The sequence below is a fragment of the Heteronotia binoei genome, chromosome 2, assembly GCF_032191835.1.
Source record: "Heteronotia binoei isolate CCM8104 ecotype False Entrance Well chromosome 2, APGP_CSIRO_Hbin_v1, whole genome shotgun sequence".
In the NCBI taxonomy this organism is placed as follows: domain Eukaryota; kingdom Metazoa; phylum Chordata; class Lepidosauria; order Squamata; family Gekkonidae; genus Heteronotia; species Heteronotia binoei.
In genome coordinates, this window is record NC_083224.1 from 96,967,857 (window position 1) to 96,991,021 (window position 23,165).

Sequence of the window (23,165 nt, forward strand, 5' to 3'; positions counted from 1 at the left end):
TCTTGCTTTATATTTTTAATAATCTTAAAGTTTAAAGTGGTGTGGGTTTTTTCTCTCTGTTCTTTCCTATCCTGAAAGAAAACAAAAAAGTTGAAACAATAAAAAAGGCAATGGAGAAAAAAGCAAGTGACTTCTGAGAATGGCATTAGGGTGAGCTGTCGAGAAGGGCCTCTCTGAACTGGCTTGCTGGAATAGCTGCATAAATCTTGCGTCTGCAAAAGTGCCTAGGTGCTGGTGTTCAAAGAACGGTTTTGGCTTGTGTGCTTAGGCTTCTTTTCGAATGCATGCTTTAAAGTGTCATGCTCTTCTGGGCTGCTAGGGATTTTGATTAATTATTAATTTCTTTGTCACGTTCCTGGCCTAAGGGTGCTTTTTAGGCTTGATTTTATGGAGGGGAGGCATTGAATAGGTAATGATTAAAATCCTCTTCCTCCTCTTACATCTGGTAAAACCTCCACCAAGAAAGTGAGAATGAAATTCTCATTTTAGATTGAGTACAGCTGAGACTTGCATTTACCATTTTGACTGCACCAGAAATCTTTGACATTCTTAGGTGAGAGGTATAGTTTGCCTTGTGCTCTGGGAGGCTGAGGAGGGGAGTGAATTGTCAGTTGATAGTTCCTAGATTATCTGAAATAATCTCATGAACTGCATAGTAAATTGCAATTGCTTCTAAAGGAAGGAGATAGTTGGATTGCCATAGAAACTAATAGTAGTTTACTATGCCCTATGATTTTAAAAGAAAAGTCTGCTATTGATCACCTTCTGGTTTAACTCATGTCATGCCATGGTTTGGCTCATGTCATGCTTGCTGGTTGTCATTAGGAATCAGATTGTTCAATAGGCTGTCCAGATCTGTCTGAGTAAATTTGAATGTATTTGCCTGTTTGGACTATTTCTGTCTACCTCCATCTGTTTGCTGCTGCCTACAATTTTTAAAGAAACAGATAAAAGAAAAACAGATTTTTGAGTTGAGACTTACTACTAAAATGTCTCTGTTTGCCGTTTGTGTTTACCTGTTAACCACCTAGCTAATCTTCCAGTTCTTGAGATTATTTCATGAATAGATACTGTTGACAGCACATTTCATGAATAGATACTGTTGACAGCACAGGCACAGTAGGCATATCCAGTGTTGGTCATTTTATGGATACATTCAACTGCCTAGGTGCAAAGAAGGGGATAAGCTGTGAGTAATTCTGTGCTTTAAAGAAGATCAGGTTAATGACATGACCATGGCACTGACATGGGTATGTGTGTGTGCAGAAAAAGCTACTGTGCAGGTGAAAAATTGATCCACTTAATGCGATGCTTGAAGTCACCAAGCTGATCAGATCAGAAACTCATCTCATGCATAAGAGCTTTTCTCCCTCTGAGGTGGAGGACATATTGGGTGTTTCCCACCACTGTGGCAGAAAATAGAATTTTTTCTTCTTCCTCTTCCTGTGCACTGGAACACCCATCCCTTCAGTTTCTTTCCTGCCTCAAGAGGGAGAGCAACTACTTGAGCATAGCTCCATAGCTTTTTTCCTTCCTCTTCCACTTTACTCCACCTTTCTTGAATAACTTACATCTGTCTTTACTCTTTCCTACTTGTATTCTGATCTTACTTGCTTCAAATCTCCATATTGATCAACAATAGCATTGCCGCGGCTACTTCAAAGCAGACACTTTGCCACGTAGCGAGAGAAGCGCAAATGGATCACTCTAGAGATGACTTCCTGAAAGATGCGCCTGATCGTTAGCCTCAGACGGAGGTCGCGGGAGAAGAAACTGGTACTGACATGCCTGCTTGGCTTGTAGCGGTTCCCAGCAACGTGTCCCACTCAAGTGACTTGGATCACCGTGGGCAGAAGCGTGCAGAGCCTCCTCCTTTACAACAGGTCGCTAGAGATGGTGGCCATTCTAGGAGTGATTTTTTGGTGCAGAATTCGGCCGATGGGCACCATGATTCCCAAACCGCGGCTGCCGCTTCAGTTACCAACCTCCAGTCGGGAGGTGCGACAGGACAGCAAACCCTGGTGGGAGAAGCCTCCACAAGTGACACAACACAGGTCCCACTGTCTGGTAATGTACCAAACCTTCGGGGGCTTTTTCTTAGGGAGTTTATGCACATGCTACAGCAGTGCATTAGAGCAGAAATTTTTAATGCCTGCTGTAATGAGACCTTGAGTGCAGGATCAGTGGGATCCAGATCACCATCCCCTCCTCCACCTTCCCTCCCACGGCGTCCTTTACAGCAGCCTTCAAATGAGGGCATCTGGCCAACTAAGGCAGCCAGAAAGCAAGTCTGAGGGTACAGGCCCACAGGAGAGGAATCAGAGGATGCTGCTTCTGATTTTGTGTCTCAGTCCAAAGATCAAGGCGATTTTATACTGAATGAGGAGGTGGAAGATGTCAGTGTTCCAAAGCAGTCCATTCGATTTTTTAAATCTGAGGACCACCAGTACCTATTAGGGTCATGGCAGCTTTAGCACTTCAAGACTCCTCCTCCTCTGAGGAGGATGCCAATTCAGGGACTAACCCTAGAAATAAGACTACCAGGGATAGAGAATTCTTCCCTGGTTCATCTACCTCAGTGAAGGTGTTCCCTTTCCCACAGTTCTTTGAGAGGCAACTTGAGGCTGAATGGGGGAAACCTACCGGTAATTCTAACTGGCAGTTCCAGGGGTTTGTTAAGAAGTTATATGATTTACCGGGGTTTGCAAATGAAATGTTGCAGGTACTGGTGGTGGACGCTCCAGTGACGGCCCTCCAGACAACAGGGTTAGTGTCTGAGGATGGTCATGGTTCCCTCAGGGATAATTGGGATAGAAAAATTGATTTAGCATTGAAAAGATCACATGAGGCGGTGTCCATGGCAGTAAAAGCCTGTGCAGCTTCTTCCATTGTATCCAGGGCAGTGATTGCTTGGGCCAGGAGGCTTACACAGTTGTTACCGGAAAATAATAAAAAACTCCTGGATGGGACCACTAGATTACTTAAGGCGGCAGAATTTTCTGCTGATGCCTCCCTAGACGCACTCACATTTTGTTCCAGGGATCTGGCCTCTGGGGCTGTAGTGAGAAGAGGTGTTTGGCTTAGAGCATGGCCTGCTGACAACCATTCAAAACATATAGTGATTTCTTATCCTTTTCAGGGGGGAAAATTATTTGGCAGCTCCTTAGATAAAATACTAATAGAGACAAAAGATAAGAAAAAAGCTATGCCAAAAAACCTCCGACAGTCAGATAGAAGAGGTTTCTCTTCACAGTCCTTTCGTTCTTCCCACACCCTGGCCAGACCAAGACAAGATAACAGAAAGTCATCTTAGAACCAGCCTAGACAGCCCTTCAGAAAGGGATTCGCCAATTCCAGGTTCTCCAGACAAAACACAGACCGATCAGACAAACAGGACAGGGAGTCCAAGTCCAACAAGGCGTGACTGCTTTCGAGCCCGGTAGGGGGACTACAGCATTTCCAAAGAGCCTGGGTGGTATCCAAGGCAGACTGCTGGATATTAGAAATAGTCTCACACGGTTACGCTATAGAATTCAAAAGAACACCAGAACGTTTTCTAAGGTCCCCCTTTGTCACATTGCTACAAAAAGGGCGATTATGGACAAAGCGATACAACACCTACTTGAAATACTGGCCATAGAACCTGTTCCAGTGAACCAGAAGGGTCAAGGAGTGTACTCGATTTTCTTCACTGTACCCAAGAAGAATGGGGACTGGAGAGCAATTCTCGACCTCAAGTTCCTAAATAGGTTCATAAAACTTCAGCATTTTCGTATGGAGACTCTCAAGACAATTACAGAAGCTCTACAACCGGGGGAATTCCTCATTTCCTTGGATTTAACAGAAGTGTACCTACATGTGCTGATCCTTCCAGCTCATCGTTGGTTCCTCCACTTCTGTGTAGGAAGTCGCCATTTCCAGTTCAGGGCACTCCCATTTGGGTTGGCCACAGCCCCCAGAGGCTTCATGAAAGTGATGGTGAATGTGGTGGCTTATCTCAGACAACAGGGAGTCCATGCATATCCATATCTGGATGACCTGCTGATTCGGTCACCCTCCAAACAGAGATCTTATTCAGATGTTCAGACGACTATTCGGTGTCTTCAGAAACACAGATTTCTCATCAATCTTCCCAAGAACTCACTAGAACCAACTCAACGATTGGAACATCTTGGGATGATTATAGACACCAGAAGGAACTCTTTATTTCTCACCCCCGAGAAAGTACAGAAAGCCAAGCAATTAGCAAGGTCAGTCATGCAGGAACAGCGCACTCCTCTACTGACGGCCAAATTAATGGGATTACTCATCTCAAATATCGATGTGGTGCAGTGGGGCAAACTACACTCCAGACCACTCCAGCTTCTACTTTGGCCTTATCAAATTCACATTATACAGAAACAAAATCTGCAGATCATAGTTCCCCTAGCAGTCAAGCACTTCTTGAAGTGGTGGACCAAAGAAACCAATCTTCTTCAAGGGAAGATCTACTATCTTCCCAGAGAGGTTCACATATTCACGGATGCCAGTCTGTCGGGCTGGGGGGCCGCTCTAGACAACATTCCGACACAGGGTCGCTGGTCTCAGTTGGAATCACGACTCCTGATCAACATACTGGAGTTGAGAGCCATATGTCTAACCTTGCTATTTTTCTCCAACCAGGTGAGGGGACAGCATATTCTGATTCGAACAGACAATGTGACTGCCAAAACTTACCTGAATCATCAGGGGGGATCGAAATCATCAGCACTAGCCAAAGAAGCAAAGATCCTGTTCGGCTGGGCAGAACAGCACATAACATCCATCAGAGCAGAACATATCAAGGCCACTACCAATGTTCAAGCGAATTGGCTCAGCAGAACAGTCATTCAACCAGGAGAATGGAAGCTGAAGACATTGCTGTTCCAATGAATAGTCAACGAGTTCGGGCAACCAGTCACAGACTTGTTCGCATCACACATCAGTCATCAACTCCCCAGGTTCTGCACCAGATTCTTCCATCCGGAAGCGTCAGTGGTGGATGTCCTGTCAGTACAGTGGCCTTGGGGTTTCCTCCAATTCCAGTATTAGCAAGATTCCTACGACATCAAAGATTTCAGGTTTTCACGGCTGGTAACATCATTAGGGTTTGTAGAATCTTTCGGGATCAAGTGATGCACAGCAGCCAAGAAGGTCAGAGCGCCTGCTCCGGCTGCAACGCCACTGAGGATGTTCTCCGCAGCTGAGAATGAAACGTCTGGAAGGAAAACTTTCTCCAGTAGAACACGGCACTTGATCCCGAAAGATTCTACAAACCCTAATTCCTACGACAGGTGCAACATCAGGGAGCACAGATTCTACTAGTAGCACCTTGGTGGCCACGTTGTCCATGGTTTTCTACCATTTGGAGACTGGCAGTATCTCCACCACTCCGACTGGAAATATCCCCAGACATGCTGTCACAGGGTCCCATCTGGCATCCTCATCCAGAATGGCTTCAATTGACCGTGTGGAAATTGATCGGGCTACTTTCCTGAGGTTGGGTTATTCTCCTGAGATTACAAACACACAATTGGTGTCAAGAAAGGTGTCTACAAAGGATGTATAACACCACATGGAAGGCTTTTCACAGGTGGTTTTGCAGAAAATCCAAAGATCCACTGGTTCCATCGATCCAAGCCATTCTGAAGTTTTTGCAGGACGGTCTACTTGCTGACTTGAAGCCTGCAGCACTTCGCAGGCAGGTTGCGGCTTTATCCTTGGTGTTTGGTTTGGTACAAGATGTGGACATTTCCAAGCATGCTCACATACAGAGATTCCTGAGGGGAGCTTCTCATAAATGTCCATCACAGGTGCACAGATTTCCAACATGGCGTCTTCACACAGTTCTATTGGCTCTTACTAAACCACCATTTGAACCCATTCAGGAGATTTCGCTAAAGTGGTTGCGTTTAAAAACTGTATTTCTAGTAGCTATAACTTCAGCCAGAAGTGTTTTGGAAATTAACGCACTTTCTGTAAAGAAAAAACTTTGCATCTTTCACAAAGATAAAGTCGTACTTCGCACGGATCCTACCTTTCAACCCAAGATAGTATCGAGGTTTCATAGGTCCCAAGACATTCAATTACCTTCATTTTGTCCGGATCCAAAACATCCCAGAGAAAGGGTGTGGCACACTTTGGATGTACGGCGTTGCCTCAAAGCTTACCTGATTAGGACTCAGCCAGTTAGAAAGACAGACGCTATGTTTATCAATATTACTCAACCAAAAATTGGCTCACAAGTGTCACCCTCTGCTATTAGTCATGCTATTCGACAATGCATTTTCGAAGCCTATAAGGCAATGAAAATGGAGATGCCTAAGGGAATTACTGCACATTCCGTTAGAAACGCAGCAACCAGCACAGCATTCATCAATCATGCCTCAATAGACGAATTGTGCAAAGCTGCAGCTTGGTCTTCTATCTCAACTTTTGTACAACACTACAAACTTAACGCCTACAGTTCAGCAGAAGCAGCTTTTGGCAGAAAAGTCTTACAGCACGTGTTTTCAGAAGAGAGCGAGTTCCCTCACAATGGTTAGACTACTGCTATAGGAAAACCCAATATGTCCTCCGACTCAGAGGGAGAACAACCAGTGGTACTTACCGTGAGGGGTCATTCTCCTCTGAGTATAGGAGGACATATTGCCCACCACTATTCATCGCTCTCATACTTCACTTGCTGTTCTAATTCACTTTTCTCTTTGCTCTTTACAATTATGTCTGTTTATATTCACATGAGTTATTTCGTTACTGTTTATTGTTTCTTTCATGAGTAAGGTTATTACAGTTGAACTGCTTCTCGGAGTTACCAAAACTGAAGGGATGGGTGTTCCAGTGCACAGGAAGAGGAAGAAGAAAAAATTCTATTTCCTGCCTCCCTGACAAAGTGGTGGGAAACACCAATATGTCCTCCTGTACTCAGAGGAGAATGACCTCTCACGGTAAGTACCACTGGTGGTTTTGCATGAGTTTTTAAATTTGTTCTGGCCCCATACTGCTTTGATTTATCCACACACATTTTTGTGCCTTTACTTTTTGTTTCGGTGTTTTCGTTTCCTTCCCTTTTCCAGTTCTTTTGAGATGACTTTTACCTTGAGCTTTTTTCTGTAAGCTTATTTTGAAATGCCTTTTTCCTCGTGTATAATATTTCTATCAATTTTCTTGTCCCACCCACTCCCTTCCAGTCCACTTTTCGATGATTGGACTGTTCTCAGTGTCAAACAACTCTCTTTTCTTTTCTCCCAGTGTCCTGAAGATGAGTAGTTTTTGTTGTTGTTTTTTAAAGGCAAAAAAATATTAACATATTGATATAGCATTGTAATGATGGGTTAGCAGGTTCTGTAAATTCCCAGGTTTCGTTTAAATAAAAAGTCTAGCCCCTTTTCTGTGTAGAGATATGCCCTTTTCCATATATCTCCCTGAGGGAACACACTAGAGCAGAAGGGTTTAACTCATTCATTACATGAGCTGAGTTTGACATAAATATATCACTTTGTTGGACCGGGCCATGTGTGCCATAAAATATAAAATGTAACTCTGAGTACTGAAAACATTTTACCACTGACTGTGACCCACACCCCTCCTGAGCACCTAGATAATCACCCTTTGTGCAATATGCACAAGGTGTTTAGCACAGCACAGAGAGCTATTGCCCGACTGACAGTCAAGGTGCAACAACTAGAGACTTGTGTGGCTCTTTGAGGACTAACAGATTTCAAAAACTTCCAGTGAGCTGGAGCATGAAGGGCTGCATTTCATTCCTTCAGGTGCAGCAGCCAAAGACAGGTGGCCGAATGGCATCAACCAGGAGAACCCAACAAACCCTGCCTTAAAGAAACTCCTGCAGTCAGCAGGCTTCGAGGAGGGCAGGGGGTTGAAGTGGCTGCACAATCCCTCACCTCCCTCTGCCAAAGTCCCAAATTCAGCAACAAGCTCCAACCACAGGGGTAGCTATGATGCTTCCCAACACCACAAGCCTTCTTTAAGTGCCAGCTCCACTTCAGTTGCCCTTTGCAAACTTTTATTTCCTGCCAACTCCACAGCATTATCCAACCACCCAAAATTTACTCCCCATGAGCAAGCGCTCAGTTGCACATCCAGCACCTGCCTCTGCTGTGTGCAAACCCAGTGTGCTTTTCTGAAAGCCTGCTCTCATCCCTGACCTTTGCCTCACCCCCACCCACCCACCCCCGCTTCCATTCTGACTGTTACACAAGTCAGTGCTTGCGTGCAGGGAAGACGGGAAGCATGCGTGAGTTTGGGCTTCACCTCTTATTTAATGTTGCTGAGGGGGGGAGGCAGGAGAGGAGCTGTGCACATTTGGATCAGTGGTTTAGCAGGCTCCAGCTCACCCAAGGACAGGCCTCCTCTCTGCCCCTGACCTTCGGCATTCTGCACGTGTTGAGCCCCTGAAGCAAGCGCCGGGCTTTTCTCTTCCATCCAGGCTGCTGTGCACAGTGTTCCTGGCCCAGCCAGTCACATAAGTGAGCACATTTGGTAAGCCAGCCAGTGGCTTAGCACAGGCATCTGTGCCTGTTGGCTCTTCCTCTGGACTGCCTGCAAGTAGGAAGCTGCTTGGCAGGGCTTGGGGAGGTCGTGCTCGAGAGTTTCTACCTGCGGCACATGAACAGGTAGCCATCTTTCCAGCAGCCCCAGGAGCAAGCAGTGTGTCTCAGCCCAGCCAAGGCAGCAGGCAGACCCCAAGGGAAAAGGCTGCACAGAGCGTGGGGGCAAATCAGCCCTCCTTGCCCCTTATGGTTGCCAATGCTGGGTTGGGCAATCCTTGGAGATTTGGGGGAAGATGGGGGTGGCTCACATGTGGAGAAGGGAGGCACCTCAGCAGGGGCCCATAGTCAGAAAATCTTAGGTAGGGAGGGTCCAAGGGGTAAAATTTTAGGGGGTGTGGCTATGGAACACAAAATCACACCAGAAGAGAGCAGGGGCTGGGTGCATTATTTTCTCCCCTCCCCCCAGTCCCTGCGCCCCAGGAATTAAGATTTCTTCATTGTGCTGATTCCCCCCCCCAGCATGTCCAGGGCACCCCTGTCTCCTCAGGGTGGAATTTCTATATTATGCAGACCTGCCTTTAGCTCCAGCTCTCTCTCCCTCTCCCTTCCCTATTTGGCGGCTGTTTGGGCCCTAGCGTGGGAATCCCAGCAGTCTTTCACTTCGAATCAATAAATTCTTCACCTTTCTGATTTCTCCTCTTTCCTTCACTGCCAACACAGCTCTTCGGCTTCAACTCTCACAACAACGTTCCTAGGGTGGCAGCGGCTACTGCTTGGCCAGGGCAAACTTGGGCCCTCCTAGCTGCTTCCACCATAGCTGGCCCCAACTGCAACTGCACCATAGCTGGCCCCCAACATCCCTTCCTGGCTCAGCATGCTCGGCAGAGGAACTTTTGCCCTTTTGCAGTCGCCGCCTTCCCAGCAAATGCCCCCCCAAGTTGATGGTCCTCCCAACTCCACCCTAACTTGCCTGACTTTGAGTGGGACAACTGGCCCACTGAGAGCCTTCACCTCCCAGAGAGCTTGACAGTCAGCAACTGTGGAGCTTATGGCCAGCAGCACAGGATGCCACAGGGCAGCCCGCTCCCAATCCTCATGACCACTGCTGCCTGGGCTTGGCCCACCGCCGCTCCAATGGGGAGGGGCAATATAAATAGGTTGGATGTAGTGGCCTGGCCCCCTGGGCCTCACTATAGCTATGGGCCTGTGGTATAATATTCCAATATAGGACCTGCTGGTTCACATTCAGACTGGTTTCCCTCCCAGCTGCTTGCAGGCTGGATAACAGCCATGGACAGGCCATATGTTTGACATGTCTGCACTAGAGACTTAGGCATGCAAAAGAGACTTTAAGGAGTGAGTTGCTAAAATCAACAAGAGAAACAATAAACATTTGAGAGACAGGGAGAGGGAGATACCTGAGAAGCAGTAGGGCCTTTGGATGACAAAGGAGTAAAGGGATTGCTAAAGGAAGATGCAGAGATGACAGAGAACCTCAGTGACTAATTACTTCTGTGTTCAATGTGGAAAGTTTGAGGCATGTATCCATGCCACAGCCCCTATTTTCTGGAAGGGAGTCTGAAGAACTGAGCCAAATTAAGGTGACCAGAAATAAAGTTCTAGATCTATTGGGAAATTAAAAACCAGTAACTCTCCTGGTCCTGATGGCATACACTTGAGAGTTCTTATGGAACTCAGATGTGAGATTGTTACAGTGCAATCCTAAGGAGAGTTACTCCAATCTAAGCCTATTCATTTCAATGGGCTTAGAACGGAGTAACTCTCCTTAGGATTGCACTGTTATCGACTAACATATATGTAATTTATCACTAAATTCAGGTGCTGTACCAGAAGACCGGAGAGTAGCAAATGTGACACCAATTTTTAAAGGAATCCAAAGGGGGACCAGGAAATTACAGGCCAGTCAGCTTAACATCTGTCCAAGACGAATTAGTAGAAACTGTAATCAGACAGAATTGTTAGGCGCATATAGGGACAAAGCCTACTGAGGGCTTCTTGCCTTACCAATCTTTTGGAGTTTTTTGAAAAGACGAACAAGCATGTAAATGTTGAACCATAAGATATTATATACTTGGACTTTCAAAAGGCTTTTGACAGGGTGCCTCACCAAAGATTCCTAAGTAAATTTAAGTGATGGGATAAGGGAATGTGTTCTCTTATGGATAAAATATTGGTTAAATACAAGAAGCAAAGAGTAGGAATCAATGGACAGTTCTCTTAATAGAGGAAAGTAAGCTGCTGTGTAAAGACCCACCTTGGAGCTTACGCCCGCACTTCCTTCTCCAGCGGACCCCGCGGAATGTGACAACTTGGTGGGCCATACGAAGACCTCCGGAACCCATCTGCACCTTCTGGTGCCGGCCCCTGATATCACCAGTCTGCTTCCAAGCACCCGAGACAACACTCCTTATGGCAGACACCCAGACCAATACAATGACTGACCCCATGGCCAACCCACCATTTGATGTGGCACAGTTTACGCAATGGATAGCTGCCCCTCAGGACAATATGATGAGAGATTGAGTGCACCAGCAGCAGGAGGCACAGGCCATGTTGGTCCACAACATGGCCGGGGCCTGGGCCAATGCTTGTCTTGCATCCACTCCGAACCTAGCCCTCCAACCACTGGCACCGCTCCTAGTGAAACTTACACTGGAAGATGACATTGAGGTGTACCTCTAAACCTTCGAAAGGACCATGGAGATGGCCCAATGGCCCAAAGAACAATGGCATCCTGGGGCCCTACCTTACAGGTGGCACCCAGGTGGCAATGCGGGTCTTGTCTCAAAACCCAGGTAAAATGCTATGATCTCGTGAAGAAGGCCATTCTGGACCACTTCAAGATCACCAAAGAGATGTTCAGGCAGAAGTTCTGGGCCTGGAGGTGGAAGCTGGAGGACCACCCCTGCCTCCTGGCAGCCGAACTCTGTGAGTTACAACAAAGAAAAAACTCTCAATGTAAAAACACAATTCTGACTTGTTATGAATAAGATATGTCAAAATACATTTTGACAGTACACAGCATCAGCAGTACACAGCATCTCAGTTATGCACAAAGTTAAAACCTCATAAGTTACACAATGCTCCTACTGTCCTTATGTGGCTCAAAACCACTATATTACATTCAGTGCAATGTTTAAGAAAAAGGTCCAACAGAGAAGTCTGCTTTGTAAACCATTTCAGATCTCAAATCCTTCTTCTTGGGACCAATTTTGTATATTGTGTGCAATATTCTAGGTCCAATAGTGCCAAGAATTATTCAGTCATGTCAGTCCAAAGTTCCTAGCTTTCTCTAATTTTCACGCTTAATAGTGAGAACGCCCTAGTTAATACATTCCTTGTCAGCAAATAATTCGGCCGCCAACCCCGCAGCATGTAAAGTTCTGCATTTAGGTCGAAAAAATCCAATGCATGGTTATAGGATAAGGGAGACTTGTCTTAGCAGTAGTATGTTTAAAAAGGACTTAGGGGTCTTAGTGGACCATACGCTGAACATGAGTCAACAGTGTGATGTGGTGGTTTAAAGGGCAAATGCAATTTTGGGCTCCCCCAACACAATCAACAGAAATATAGTGTCCAGATCACGTGAAGTGATGGTATCACTTTACTCTGCTCTGGTAAGACCTCACCTGGAGTATTGTGTTCAGTTTTGGGCACCACATTTTAAGAAGGCTATAGACAAGCTGGAACGGGTCCAGAGGAGGGCTATGAAGATGGTGAGGGGTCTGGAGACCAAGTCCTATGAGGAAAGGTTGAAGGAACTGGGGATGTTTAGCCTGCAGAGGAGGCAGCTGAGAGGTGATGTGATCACCATCTTCAAGTACTTGAAGGGCTGTCATACGGAGGATGGTGCAGAATTGTTTTCTGTGGCCCTAGAAGGTAGGACCAGAACCAATGGGTAGAATCTAAATCAAAAGAGTTTCTGACTCAACATTAGGAAGAACTTCCTGACTGTTAGAGCGGTTCCTCAGTGGAACAGGCTTCCTCAGGAGGTGATGGGCTCTCCTTCCTTGGAGAAGGTGATGGGCTCTCCTTCCTTCCTTCGTCATTGCTGTCAGAAGGCCATCTAGCCTCTGTTTAAAGATGGCCATCTGACAGCAATGAAGATCCTGTGAATTTAAAGTTAAAAGGTAAAGGTAGTCCCCTGTGCAAGCACCAGTCGTTTTCGACTCTGGGGTGATGTTGCTTTCACGTTTTCACGGCAGAAACTAAAAAACATAAAATGCTCTGAGCCTGGGAAAACATGAAAAGTGGGGAAATAGTGGGAATTGGCAATGCAGTTATAAAAATAAAATGTCAAGAAAAAGCACAGGGATCACAGCAGAAACTAAAAATATAAAATCCTCTGAGCCTGGGAAAACAATGAAATGGCATTGCAAGCGTCCCTTCCCCCCACCCCACCCCGGCTCTACTCCGATTGGTAATGTTTCTCCAATGTAATATCCCCCATTGGCTGTGGGTTCCCAGGTTAGAGTACTCACTGGGTCAGGTCCATTCAGCAGAGACAAGCTGACTCAAAGCATCAACCCTTTTTTTACAAGGACATAACTCCAGGAAACATGAGTTTCAGCTGGCTATAGGAATGCTGTAAAGTGAAACTGATCTCCACTCCATTGAAACATATTGCAGCACAGACAAAGTTGCAAGGAAATCATGGAATGGTTTTTCCGTTAAGGTCTCTGGACCCTCTCTATCTGGGCAGAGAGACCTTAATGGAAAATCAATTCCACATTTTCTTTGCACCTTTGCTTCCTGTTGCAGCCTGCTAAGACAAGGTAGAAGGAGCTGGAACTTTTGTCAGCCTTGGAGTTTCAAAGGGTGAGGATAGGATGGGGAGAAGGGGGAGAAAGAGCTCTGTGGGCCTGACTAAGGCCCTGTGAAGGCCAATTCTGGCCTACGGGCCAAATATTTGACACCCCTGATCAGGCCCATAGCCACAGAGGGGTACAGGGGGGCACAGCCCTTCTATTAAGACCCCCCTTCCCCCTGATAAGGTTAGCAAAGCAGGAGATTCTCTCTGTCCGGCATCGTCTCTCTGAGTGCGCACTACGGCCAGCACCCCAGCAGATGCCAAACTGCTCCAGCTAGCACTGCAGGAGGGAAATGAAGACTTTTCTATTCTTTTCATCCGGGTTGGAGTTTGCACGAAGGTCTCCTCAAGAGGAGCCCTTGGTGCAAATGGGGCAATCTAGCCCTGCTGGTCTTTCCTGCACCACGGGAAGGCCCAGCGGGGGTGGAGTTTGCACAAAGGGCTCCTCGAGAGGAACCCTCTGTGCAAACAGGGCCATCTGGCCCTGTGGCCCCCCCACCAAATTTCTTACCTTGGGGGCCCCTCCAACCAAAATTTTTTGGCTATGGGCTTTCTCCTGATGTACAGGTACATTGGTCTGAAAACATAGGAAGAATGGTGAGAACAAAATGTAATGGACAGATTGAAAACAGCTGCTAAAAACACCTTTGCTAAGCCTAGAATGATAGATAATGCCTGGGCAAAGTGAATAAGACATAGTAATCTGTCTCTGAGCAGACCAGATGTTTCATCATTTGTGGCCAATTTTGGGGGTCTGAGCCAGGCAGAAAACTTTGTTGTTCCTGGTTTCTGGCAGATTTGCTTTCTATTACTGTACTGCATTATAGATTTGCTTCTTTTTAATCAGGCCTGTAGCTATTACCTTTGCCTCTCAGCCCCACCCACCTCACAGGGTGTCTGTTATGGGGGGAGAAGATATAGGAGATTGTAAGCCACTCTGAGTCTCTGATTCAGAGAGGAGAGTGGGATATAAATCTGCAGTCGTCTTCTTCTTCTTCAACCTCTGTCTCAAGACCCTTGACGCTAACAGACCAGCCAATCAAGCACATCAAATGCAAGGCTTCCCCAACACAATCACTATCAATCCTGATGCTGATGCCAATGGTGCCAGTACTGATTGACCCCCTTCGGGCTCCCAGTGAGTGTCAGTTCGAATCTCCAAAATTTTCAGCTTCTGACACTGAGGAGTCTGACAATGTCTCGGGAAGAGAGTCCGGGGATGAACAGGAACATCTGAACTCTCAAACTGGCATGAAGACATGAAATTGAATTGAACTTTCAAACTGATCCATCACTACTGACACAAGTGATGGAGGATCTTCAGAGGATTGACGTCCTATAGGAATTTGGTAAAATGAATGACGCACACTTTGGGCTCATCAATTGTCCAGCCACAGCCAACAATTTCTTAATGTATTTATTTGGCTTATATCCTGCCCTCCTGCCCTCCCCGCTGAAGCAAGCTCAGGGCAGCTCACATTTTCGTAAAAACATCATATAAAAACCAGTAACCGATATAAACCGTAAATTACATATAAAAATACAAGAATATATAAAAAACATAAAACAATATCAGGTGCTATATTGATCTTAAATTAGTAGTATGTGTGATGATGGCGGACAGCTGCCTATTCAGTCCATGTCAAATTTTGCTGTGCAGCTGTTATTACTAGATGTTCTATCAGAAGCAGGTCTTGAGGTCATGATTGTGCATTTGAGGTGGGCCAGATAGTTCAGTGTCTGTTGTTATAGTTGATCTTAATTAGTAAATGCCTGGTGGAAGAGCACTGTCTTGCAGACCTGCAGGGGAGGTTAGGGCCCTGAGGAGGTTAGGGCCCTGTGAGAGCTTTCACAGTTCCACAGGCTGTGAAAGCTCTCACAGGGCCCTAACCTCCTCAGGGAGCTTGTTCCTCCAGCATGGAGCAACAACAGAAAAGGCCCTGGACCTGGTTGTCATGAGTCTGGATTCTTTGAGGCCTTTGATCGAAAACAGGTTTGCAACTCTGACCGAAGTGCTCTCCAGGGAAAATGGCAGGGGAAGGCATGCAGGTCCCTGGCCATATAGGGCTTTAAAGGTGATGTCCAGCCCCTTGAAACAAATCCGGTATGCAATAGGTAACCAGTGCAGCGCTTTCAGCACAGGTTGAATATGCTCTCATAAGGGAAGCCCCATTAACAACATCGCTGAAGCATTCTGCACTAGCTGATGTTTCCGGGTTTGAGACAAGGACATTACAGTAATCCAGTCTTGAGGTGACCGTAGCATGGATCACTGTTGCCAAGTCGCTGTGTTCAAGAAAGGGGACTAACTGCCTTATCAGCCAAAGGTGATAAAAGGCTGATTTAGCAGTAGCTGCTACCTGGGCCTCCATTGTTAAAGAAAAATCCAGGAGCACCCCTAACCTCTTAACCTTTGGCGCCAACATGAGTGGTGCTCCATCGAAGACCAGTAGTGAGACCACCACTCTCGGACCACCACGATTTAGATACAGGACCTCTGTCTTCATTGGATTCAATTTCAATGGACTCAGCCTGAGCCACCCTACCATGGCTTGTAAGGCCATAAGGTCTTCCAGGGTGGAGTCGGATTGGCCACCCATCAACAGATAGAGCTGGGTGTCATCTGCATACTGATGGCACCCCAACCCAAACCTCTGGGCAATCTAGGCAAGGGAGCACATGTAGATATTGAACAACACTGGGGAGAGAACTGCCCCTTGTGGCACACCACACATAAGTGGGTGCCGGTGGGATAGTTTCTTCCCTGTCGCCACCCTCTGTCCCCAACCCTGGAGGAAGGAGGAGAGCCACTGTAAGGCCAACCCCAGGATCCCAGCATCAGCAAGGCGGTGGGTTCGTAACTGATGATCAACCATGTTGAATGCGGCCAACAGGTCCAATAACATCAGTACTGCCGGCCAAATCGCCTCTACCCAGATTCTCTGGAGGTCATCTGTAAGGGCGACCAGAACCATCTCTGTCCCATGACCCAGGCAAAAGTCAGATTGAAAAGGGTTAAGCATGGAAGCGTCATCCAGAAAGCTCTGTAACTGTACTGCTACCGCCCTCTCAATAATCTTGCCCCCAAAAGGCAGGTTTGACACTGGCCAATAGTTTGCCAATATGGCCGGGTCCAATGATGGTTTCTTTAGGAGGAGGTGGACCACTGCCTTCTTAAGAGGCTGACAGAAGGTCCCTTCAGCTAGGGACCTGTTTACGATTTTCCTCAGAGGAACCCGTAGCTCTTCCCGGCCAGCTTTAATTAGCCAGGATGGGCATGGGTCCAAACTACAGGTGGTTGGGCATGCAGTGGAGAGCGTTTTGTCAACTTCCTCCAGGCTGAGTGGAGTGAAATAACCCAAAATCTGACTAGAAGATGTGGACAGAGCCTAGAGTTCATTTACTGTTTCAGTTGTGGCAGGGAGACCTATATAGTACAACTTGACACTTAGCTGGTAGTAGCCCTCCCCATGACTTGCATCACATTTCAAGAAGCCAAAGCACCCTGAGACAAGCACATCTCAACACCCATCTCCTCCAGGAGACTGGATCACATGCATTGGGTCCAAGAACCCAGGGCAAAATTCCTCTTTAGCCACCCCAAACCTAGCATGACCCCAAACCTAGTAGTGACCTCAAAACCTAGTGTGATCCCAAACCTAGTAGTGACCTCGTCATCTAAAAGTGGAAGACCATGCTCAACACTCACTGACAAGGAAGGTAAAAAAACTGGAAGTCCTTTAATAATAAATTTTACCCAGCACGGGCTGTGGGAGTGAAGAACACAAACTAATGAATTCAGAAAAAAGGCATAACACTGGCTAAATAGCAAATAAATTTGTTAAAATACTCTCTAGACATCTTTGCAAAAATGTTATCTTCAGCCATTGCATTAGGGTGCCACTCCTGGCTCTGCAGCACTTCTCTCCAACAGCATATAAGAGTATATTTAGGACCTCTCTTTTGATGGTGCTGACCTCTTCAGTTCTACCACTGATACAGTCCTTCAAGAAATGGACAAGAGTATCAAAACATCCTGCAATCTCAGTGTCACAACCTCATCAAGGCAATACAAGAGAAAATCTTGGTCACCATGGCCCAAACACCGATACAGTAAATCTCCACCTTAGCAGCCCTGAAGAAGCTGACTATCACAATCTACACCTTGCTGCTCTTACGCTCCAAAGTCCAAATTCCAAAGCACACAATAACGACCTAGGGTGAAGGGTTCCAGAATTTCTCAAGCAGGGTGTTTGAATTTTGTACTACTACCTGACCAGACCCCCTGGCTCCAGCACCCCCCACCCACAGACATCACTTACCTGCCTTCACCCCTTCCATACAGCTTCGGAGTGGATCACCTCAGACAGGTGGGACCTGTCCATTATCATCCATGGCTACTCAGCAGAGTTTGGTCAGACTCCCTCAACTCACATGTTTGTAAGCACTCCTCAATCAGACGTCCTCTGTGAAGAGGTTCAGACTTTCCTGCAGAAAAAGAGTACCTTTAGCTTCCAGAGCACATGGCTTTTACTCCTGCTACTTTACAGGAGAAAAGAAAGATGGAGGCTTAAGACCAATAATGGACTTGAGGGCTCTGGACAAATTCAGTACTTATTGGAAGTTCCAGATGACCTCCTTACAAAACGTTCTACCCTACTCAAAGAGGGAGTGTGGTTCTCCATTTTGGATCTCCAAGATGACTATTTTCATATAAACATATGCCCACACTACAGGCAATAACTACGGTTTTCAGTTGGAGATGAACACTTCCAGTATATGGTTTCCCTTTTAGGATCTCCACAGCTCCGAGGGTATTCATGAAGACAATGGTCATTGCGGCAGTACACCTACGCCTGCAGGGGATCATCATCTTCTACATAGATGGCTGGTTTCTAGTGGCAGACTCTGAGGACAATCTAGGAAGTAGTATGCACAGAACCCTGACATTTTTTAAACAGAGGCTAGATGGCCACCTGACAGCAATGAAGTTCCTGTGAATTTAGGGGGAGGTGTTTGTGAGTTTCCTGTATTGTGCAGGGGGTTGGACTAGATGACCCTGGAGGTATCCTCCAGCTCTATGATTCTATCATTTTTACAGTTCTTAGACCTTCAGATGAACCACAAAAAATTGCATCTTACCCCCTCGAGGAACGTGTGGTTCACTCACCTTACTCCTTCAGCAGCTGTTTGGTATGATGGCAGCCATGACAGCATGCTTATCTTTGCCAAGCTTCATATGAGGGTTTGGCAACTGTGTTTCCTGCAGAACTTCAACCCTACTCGTCATCACCAACTGAGGAAACTTCACAAACTCCCTCACATTCTAAATTCTCTGGATTAATGGGAGCACAAACCCAACCTCTTGGAAGGAGCCCCCTGCCAGATGCCTATCCCATCAGAAACCTTTGTCTACAGATGCCTTCCTGAGGGACTTGTATGAGGAGTCTCTACAACACCATATAAACTTTTTTGAGCTCCTGGCAATCAAGTTCACTTTCCAGTCATTCAACTCCTTTTGAAAGAGAAAGTGGTGTCAGTACTGACAGACAGCATCACTGCCCTCAGCTATATAAACAGACAGAGTGGCATGGTATCCAGACACCTCTGCTCCCTCGCCCTAGACTTACGGATGGACTACACACACCGAGAGACTTTCCTTGTAGTTGTTCACTTGCCAGGGACTTTGAATAGTCAGGCAGACCTCCTCAGTAGAGTGGGAGCATCCGTCCATGAATGGGAACCCAATTGGACCCTCTTTCCTATCTTTGAAAAGTGGGGCTTCCCATCAATAGACATCTTTGTCACAAGGAGGATCTAGAAATACCAGAACTTCTGCTGCAGGGGTGACGGAATGGATCCAACATTCTTGGAGATGGACAAGTTTCTTTTCTTCCCACCTCTGCCTATGATTACCAGGGTGATTCAAAAACTACTGCAGGAGAATACCCTGGTGTAGGTGCCAATGTTGAAAGAATGTTCACACAGCTATTTCAGTCCAGAATCCTTGAGAGTAATCTGAGGTGGGTTTTTTGAGATTGTAAGAAGTACCACAGGAGAGGGTGCAGAATTTCTCAGAAGTTATATAACACATGACATTGCTAAATGTCCAGACAAAACATCAGGGCTTGTGGTTGGTCCTAGCTAACTTACATCCTAAGTTCATGATCTAGAAGCCAGCAGAGTGAGCTTCAGTGCACTATCTGAAATACCTCAGTCAAAAATTGAGTGTGACTGTACTTTGGAATGCCATCTGAAGAAGTGGACTTGATCTAGTGCTGTGTTTCTATAGATGCAAGGGCTTCCATCCACAGATCATGACTTTTTTGGCTCCTCCTTCCTTCCTTCAGCAGCTCACACTTTCCTGCATTTCAAACTGTTGTGGGAGGGGGAGCCAAAAAAGCCCTGTTCTTGAGGCAGAAGTCCTTGCATGCATAGAAACTCAGTGCTGAATCTACCCCAGTGTCTATTTCTCTGGAGTCCTTTAATCAAGTCAGAGTAAAACTGATTGAGATAAATGCCTGAGAGTAAACCCTGGTGGTTGTACAACTGCTTCCAGTCATTGACCTTATAGATCGTATAACTTTCTGTAATGAAAGGCAGAGAGTTAGCAGCAAGTCAAGAAGTCAAGTGAGCTAGGAATATGTGTGTGTGTGTGTGTGCGCGCGTGCATGCATGCCTATGTCTGATCAGTGCTATCTCATGGAGCTGACTTCAGAATAGCCAAAGGTCACCAAATGGTGTTTGTCTCAAAGGTTTAAAAAGCAGGTGAGTAAATCTTGTGGCTAGCTTTGTGAGTACAGGGCTCTTTTGTATTGCATACAAAAGTCTCCAACTCTTTTATTTTTGGTATGGGTGTGTGTGTCTTCTAATTTGTTGGATCCTCAGTATTAGTGGCAGGGGGGGCAGGAGAGAGAACAATAGGCTTTGTCAGGGCTAGGTTTCCCTCTTACACAGCCTCAGTCTAGGGAGGGCGGGGTTGTGGAAGTCAAGGGGCCTTTGTTTTGAGGGTTTTATACACTCTCTTTTTGAGGGAGGGGTTAGTGGAGCTTCTGAATTTCAATCAGCTTGAGCTTTTGAAAAAGTTAGTGGTTTTGTTAGAGAGGGGGAAAGAGGAGGTTACTTTCTAATATGTGCCAGTATCTGTGGATGTTCTTTTTTCAGTTGTTTTTCTGGTATCTCGTTTTGTTTCACAGGTTAAGAGCCATTATATTCTTCCAGGTACTGGTGGAGTGTGGCTGTTGTAGGCAACTGCATTGTGATTGCTTTTCAGAAAAGGTCAGCTGATGCTGGTGACATATAGAAACCATTCCATAAGAACATAAGAACATAAGAGAAGCCATGTTGGATCAGGCCAACGGCCCATCAAGTCCAACACTCTGTGTCACACAGTGGCAAAAAATGTTATATACACACATACACTGTGGCTAATAGCCAGTGATGGACCTGTGCTCCATATTTTTATCTAAACCCCTCTTGAAGGTGGCTATACTTGTGGCCGCCACCACCTCCTGTGGCAGTGAATTCCACATGTTAATCACCCTTTGGGTGAAGAAGTACTTCCTTTTATCCGTTTTAACCTGTCTGCTCAGCAATTTCATCGAATGCCCACGAGTTCTTGTATTGTGAGAAAGGGAGAAAAGTACTTCTTTCTCTACTTTCTCCATTCCATGCATTATCTTGTAAACCTCTATCATGTCACCCCGCAGTCGACGTTTCTCCAAGCTAAAGAGTCCCAAGCGTTTCAACCTTTCTTCATAGGGAAAGTGCTCCAGCCCTTTAATCATTCTAGTTGCCCTTCTCTGCACCTTCTCTAAAGCTATAATATCCTTTTTGAGGTGCGGCGACCAGAACTGCACACAGTACTCCTAATGAGACCGCACCATCGATTTATACAGGGGCATTATGATACTGGCTGATTTCCATGTGGAACATGGACTTCTTTGAATGGACCTCTTCCCAGCCAAGCAAACACTACATACTCTTCCCTTTCTGTCACTGGTGGCAGATTTTACCAGCATGCGCCAAAGAAGAATAAAATCACACAATCCTGGAAATCTGCTGCTTCCCCATTTTTGAAAATTCAGACAGTTGTAGTGCACAGCTGTCTATTTCAGGGTGCTTACCAGTTTTAATGCTGAGGGATGTCAAGCAGACCTGTAGATGTTCAGAAATCATATTTGTTCCCTTCACCTTTCTGTAACTTGCTGATGGGTGGTATTTTTCATATATCTTTCTCTGTCATTGTGCACTTAGGTAGGGATATGTGTGTGTGCCTTTCTGTGAGAGTGAGCAAGCATGTGTATTTGCTCTTCATCTGCTGCTGCAGAGACCATCTAATGTGGATACATGAACCCCTCCTACTTCATGGCATTGCACTTGGTTGAGTTCTCCCTGACTCAACTGGTGTGATAATGGAGTTGCATGATGAGGGAGTGGAGTCCATGCATGGGAGATTTAAATCTATCAGTCAGTTAAAGGTGGGTAGTTATTAGGTACTGCTCTACTTGTATTTTCAGCCCCACCTCTTTGATACGGAACCCTTCCTAAATCCTCTCTGTGGCCAAAATTGCACTGGACAGACATGGAAAGTGAAGGAGGTATAGAATAATGAACTGTACATTTAATACTCACCTCATAATATTCCTAAATGTTAGGCTAGGGGTGAGATTTAAAGATCATTCTGCCCATTCCATCAATAACAAGGCTGTTTTGCTCAGGCTTCAAAAACTTCTGAGAGATTTTGATGAATGTTTATATATGACAAATATATAGCCTAACTTGGAAGTTGGTTCCCCGTCCAATATTCTGAGAGCCTCTAATAGTTATATCTACCCTCTTGCATTTTAAAATTGTAATAATTTTTGAGGAGGGAAGTTCCACTGGGAAAATCTAATAATAACAGAATTTGCATAGTCCCCTTTCAGTTGCCTGTAAATGGGAGGAGGGAGAAGCATTTTTAACCACTCTCTGTCAATGTTCCCTCTAAGCTGTGGAGTCTTGTGAGCAAAAATTCTACTTTATGAGCTACTGGCATTAAAGTTGTGAGCTACTGCATAAATTAGTTGGCTCTGGGGCCATCCTTCCTGAGCCAGGACAAAAATGTGTGAGCCAGAGGCTAAAAAACTGTGAGTTAGCTCACACTAACTCAGTTTAGAGGGAACATTGCTCTCTGTATCTTCTCTGAACCTTCCTACATCTTCTCGTCTGTAGGGCTGCAGATGGGATCTTCTGGACAAGAGTGTGCTAAGGGGTGCAGACTATGGGCACATTCTGAACACCCCCCTCCCAGATTTACCTTACTTCCTTGTCTATAACCCAGCTTGGTGCTTTCTGAGCCTTCTTGTATGGAAAGCGCTCTATGGTTTTCTCAATTTTTCTTTGTATGGCCCTTCCAGAACATTATTTATATATTACTTTTGTTTTGAAAATGTATATCCTGGCCAGTTAGCCTGAAATCCTACTAGGCACTGGCAGCTGCACTTCTGCAGCACTGCTACATGTATATTATATAAGAGCCACAGCAGTATTCTGTCTCCTCTCAGAGGCTGTGTGCAGATGGCCCAGAATCTCCCATTGTGTCTATACTTGACTGTAGCATTCAGCTGCCTGAGAAATTATCTTCTTTTGTTTTGAGCAGAGTTGTTTAAAATGAAAGCAGTTTGAAAGGCATCCTTGTGTTGTTCTTACCCTGCATGCAATTTTTTTAATGCCCTGAACATAGTGCACTGGTGTATTTTTTCCTAGATTGTTTAAACTCCCAGTTTGCATTGTTGTGTAATTACCCTATAGAGTAATGACTC

The 23,165-nt window shown here is 45.8% G+C and overlaps 2 protein-coding genes across 5 annotated transcripts in view; one reads left to right on the forward strand and one right to left on the reverse strand.

Annotated features, from left to right (window-relative positions):
* Positions 1-23,165, reverse strand: part of ERI3 (ERI1 exoribonuclease family member 3) — a 790,890-nt gene that overhangs the window by 665,247 nt on the left and 102,478 nt on the right. The gene's annotated exons all lie outside the window — the stretch shown is intronic.
* Positions 1-23,165, forward strand: part of RNF220 (ring finger protein 220) — a 537,115-nt gene that overhangs the window by 88,213 nt on the left and 425,737 nt on the right. The window lies entirely within an intron of this gene.